Source organism: Macrobrachium nipponense, chromosome 21, assembly GCF_015104395.2.
Source record: "Macrobrachium nipponense isolate FS-2020 chromosome 21, ASM1510439v2, whole genome shotgun sequence".
NCBI classification, from domain to species: Eukaryota; Metazoa; Arthropoda; class Malacostraca; order Decapoda; family Palaemonidae; genus Macrobrachium; species Macrobrachium nipponense.
In genome coordinates, this window is record NC_087212.1 from 49,328,333 (window position 1) to 49,333,332 (window position 5,000).

Genomic DNA, 5,000 nt, shown 5'->3' on the forward strand with positions numbered 1-5,000 from the left:
AGGTCTCTTATTCGTTCTTTCACATGTCATGTTCATTTGGGGGTCGCCGCTTTGAAAAACGGCCCGTGCCACGTGAGAGTCTGAAGTCTGTTCGGTCTAAAGCGACGACATAACGATCCCAGATCAGGAGCTTTGGATGGTTTGATCAAACTTTCGTGCCGTTCACCTACAGACTATGGAATATTCTGATAGTTATACAAATTTTGGTTTATGATTCATGATATTGACAACGATTAGAGTAGATAATTGTTGTTAGGGTGCTTTTAATGAGGATAAAACCCGTGCTTTCATTTATTCCATCGCATATTTACTGCAGTAGCTGACGGGAATTGATTTTTTTAAAAATGAGAATTGCCAATGATTTGGCAAAATAAGGAAAATTTGTACTCTCACGCCAGTCTCAGACGAAATATGGACGCTAAAGAGACTTGCAACCAACTGTGGCAGTCATGTGCAGTCGGCAATAGGTCATAGCAGAGAGGGAAATCTTTCGTAAAGGAATGTCCTCTCTTGAGTTGCTTTCCTCTTGTGGCCCTGTCGGCGTGTCAATTTGTGAATTGTACGTCCTTATTGTATGTACTCGTTGGACGAGTCGATTACGTGGTCGACTACCGATTTCGGGGTCTGGGTTCGATTTCCCGTTCTGCCAACGCGAAATCAGAGGAATTTGCTTCCGGTGGTAGAAATTCATTTCTCGGTGTGGTTCGGATCCCACAATAATCTGTAGGTCCCGTTGCTGACTAACCAATTGGTTTGTAGCCACGTGGAAATATCTAATCCTTCGGGCCGGCCGTAGAAGAGCTGTTAGTCAGCTAAGTGGTCTGGTTAAACTAAGATATATGTAACTTTTGCCTATTTTATGGAATGCCCTTGAGAAAAAAAAAAAACTCCTTGATAACGGAAGGCTAGTTTACTTTGTCAAGAGGTCTACCCCTTTTTGGGGGCATAAAGTTTTAATTGAATGTAATATATATCTTATGTTACCGCACCACACAAATGTATGATAATTACACGAATCTGTAAGTATTATAGCAGTACTTATAGTAGTCTTTACGTTGTCTCTAGGATTTGTTCACAGTACTTAAACTTAGGAGTTAGCGATACGCAAATTAAAGACGCACTATTATTATAAAATATAAAATCAGTCCCAAAAATTTTTCTAACCTGCTTTCAAGGCATAGTAGCTGATGACGTTATATGCGCATTTTATTGCCATCTAATTTCCGAGCTGTGCAGATTGTTTTTGCCTGGTTAGCTTTTTCATTTTTGTTCACTTTTCCTTATATAATTTTTTGTCAGTTCATTCCCATGTTTTTCGAGCAGAAGCATCTCTGCTTCGAGTACCACCGGTTTATATAGCCCTGGTACCCGTGACCTTTACCAGCTTCGACCTTGAGTGTTTGTGAGTTACATCATGGAAAGGATGAGACTGTCTGGTTGTGGATTGTGAAGTCGCGTTCTCATTGGATGTAGAAGAGTAAACAGTCAGATTGGTACAGTTGATGTTGATGGATATTACTGTAGTACCAGCTGCAGTCGTCGATTTGTCAGGTAATAAATCCAGCCGTTAAGGAGTCCAGAAGATGAAGAGGTGGGATTCAGTTAATGGATTGATATAGACAATGTTAGCGACGCACTTGAGTCTGTCTGTCTGTCTCTCTCTCTCTAAACAGGTATGAAGCAACGCAGAGGTGAAACGTGAATAGAAAATCCTTCCCTTGGCATACCGACGAGATGACTCATATCTTCTTTTAGGTACTGAATGAAGTTCTTGGGCATGCGTCGGGGAAGATGGATCTCTAAAGGCTGCGCTTTGTCCATTGGTTACTAGTCCTTATAAGCAAGCGATAATCCGTGGTAGTTCAGATGCAAAGCCACCTCAGTCTAACAGAACGGTAACATGATGTCATGACGTGCTACTTAGTAATGATCATAAACCTGACTTTTTTTTTTATTATTTTATTACGGTTGCTGGAGATTGTGTTCATTACGGATAATTTTTATTTTCATTGAAGGCTTGAAACATTATCATATATTTGAGAACACAGTCGTTGTAGACATGTAAAAATGCTCATTAACTCGATTGTTCTTCCAAAGATTTGGATAAGAGAGGGAGAGAGAGATAGAAGGAAGAATTACGGTATACACACACATATCTATATATAACGCATTTATATATTGTGTATGTATTAATAAACATATTTATGCTATTATATAATATATATATATATATATATATATATATATATATATATATATATATTGTGTACTCTCTCTCTCTCTCTCTCTCTCTCTCTCTCTCTCTCTCTCTCTCTCTGGAAGTATAATTGAGTTAATGGCATTTTTAACATCGCTATAATGACTGTGTTCATGAATAATAAAAAAGTTTATCATAAAATGGAGCGACTCCCAAGAAAGATAGGCTGAATCGTGGATAAACATCCTTTGAAGTTAAATTAGGTACTTCATTCACCTACACTGAAGACTCGTGAGCAGTTCGTCGAACTCCGCACAAACACTGCGCTGCTGTTCACCTCTACAGCACTTTGTACGGTCTTCCTTTCCTGTAGACGCTTCCGAATTATCCACTTTTTACCGACTTCTCGTCTTTTTACGATCCTTTCACATAGCCTACATTATTATAACAATCTTATCGATCTCAGTTTATGCATACAATGTAAAATGCAATACAGTTCATTATATAACGCTTCTCATACCAAACTCGATAACGGTATAAATGGAAACCTCTCTCTCTCTCTCTCTCTCTCTCTCTCTCTCTCTCTCTCTCTCTCTCTCTCTCTCTCTCTCTGAGCGTAGGAATGTCCGGTAATAAAAAAAAGTCTGGTCATGTATCCTTCAGCAAAGTCCCGTCCGCTAGCTCCTTTACTAACGTGGAAGGAAGCCGCTAACATTGCGAAATCCAAGGCCATCATCATCTTCCAGCTACACAACAGTGTAGTATCTTCTCCGCCAGGGACTTTGGGTATAACCTCTTACAGGTGGTGGTATTTTAATTGTTTGCAAACTGCTAGGAAGAGGCTTGGTACTGTTTTTATCGCCAGCCGTATGTAATCCTGTAATTATCGTAGAATTACTACATTACTCAGTGATCGAGTGCAGTACTTATCCATTGAAAAGCCAGATTCGGTGAACAATCTTTATACCCTTCGTAGTTTTGGGTAGTATAATTTGGTGAACACGTTTGATTGGGATTTTCCTGTTTAATGGTTCGCATGCTTTTATTCTTAAGAGCTTTTGCTCATCCATATTGTCTTTTGCATGGAATAACACCAGAATCAGGTTTGTCAAAAACTCGTTGTTAGGACTATTGTCTCATTAAAGCAGACTAGTATCTCGCAGACTTCTCCATCCTTTAGATGGATACCAACTAACCTCGAGAGTTTGTCCGTAGAACAGAAAAGTGGTCGATATGGAGGCTAGGGAAGGGCTAGAGCATCTATCTATTCACGAAGAATAACATGACATGGGCGAGGAACAGGATCAGGGGTGAATGTAGGCGGAAATCACACAGGATAAGAGGGATGTCACGTCATCAGAAATTCCACCATGCTTGGGGGAAACTGATGTAAGCTTTTACGCTTTTAGAGCAGTCCATCTTGAATCACCTGTTACAGCACTGTCTTCTTTCGTGGCCCGATTTGTTTCTTCTCTTTTTAGATTGGATCATATTTTGTCAGGATCCAGGGACGTATTTCTTAAAGTGAGCTGTCATTGTTAATTCAGTTCCTCGCAATGAACAAACGTAGGATTATCAGTGCTTCTCCGATCATGACGACGAAGTGTATCCTAAGCTTTGTTCTTGGTTTCAATGTTGAATACAAGCGACTACGTGATCGCTTCAAGTTCAGGGCTTTCGATGCGTACGAGATATATACATAATGAAACGAATTATAGCATAAAACACAACTTTACTGGTTCGTATGCATGAAGGTGTTTGAATGAATCCAAAATCACCTAGTAGAAGGTTTTTTATTCCCTCAAACAAGATACCGATGTCAGTAAGCCGACATTTGTGACTTCAGATAATTAAAAAGAAGTCTGTCAGGCACCGAGACATTCACCTGATTATACTGTCCTGTAGCCCATAGGACAGTATAATCAGGTGAATGTTTCAGTGCCTGAATGTGAATTTTTTAAATTTAATTAATTAATTTATTTATTTTTTGACTGTGAAATGTGATTGTGAATATTAGACTTACAGTTAAATTTCTTTGCAGCGTCCGTTCGGCCCCTAGCTGCAGCCCCTTTCATTCCTTTTACTATACCTCCATTCATATTCTTTCTTCCATCTAATTTTCCACCCTTTTTTAGAAAATTTTTAAAAGTGCATCTGTGAGGTTATCCTCCTGTTATACCTTTTAAAGACTCTTACTCTCAATTTTCCTTTCAGCGCGGAATGACCTCATAATGATGATGTATTCCAACGCCGCGTGACGCGAAGGCCTGTGTGAAACGCCGCCCGTCGTCTTTGTTTGCGTTCCGCCTTCTCGAAACGCTCATCCAAGTAGGTCTGGGTCTTGCAACTCTCCTGGAGCCCAGATGTCACTTGTCACAAAAAGCTTCCTCTGACGGGCTTGTCGGATAATTACATGTCCAAGCTACGTCCATCTCTCTCTCTCTCTCTCTCTCTCTCTCTCTCTCTCTCTCTCTCTCTCTCTCTCACCTACATATAGCGCTCCCGTGATTTCACTTAACAGTGTTTACTGTGCATTATTTTATAGAATATAAAATCGTAATCATACTATGCATATGTATAAATATATACATATACATATATATACATATACATATATATTTATTTATTTATTTATTTATTTATTTATTGCCCTTGCTGTGTTCGTGTGTGTGTGCGCACGCGCGCTCGTGTTTGCGCACGCAACCTGGTTGTCTCTGAAAGATCGAATGGTTAATATTGTCCGTCTTTTAAACCAAAAATCATCTCCCTGAAGCGTTAGGCACAGTTTCCTCAACTATATGTA

At 39.5% G+C, this 5,000-nt stretch overlaps 1 protein-coding gene across 3 annotated transcripts in view; it reads left to right on the forward strand.

The window, feature by feature from the left end:
- Positions 1-5,000, forward strand: part of LOC135198024 (protein Star-like) — an 88,021-nt gene that overhangs the window by 19,624 nt on the left and 63,397 nt on the right. The window contains exon 2 of one of the 3 annotated variants that reach the window (XM_064225380.1): positions 4,412-4,525. The exons of the other annotated variants lie outside the window; for them this stretch is intronic. The gene's annotated coding sequence lies outside the window, so the exon portion shown is untranslated. The remainder of the gene's footprint in view (positions 1-4,411; positions 4,526-5,000) is intronic. 3 annotated transcript variants of the gene reach the window in all.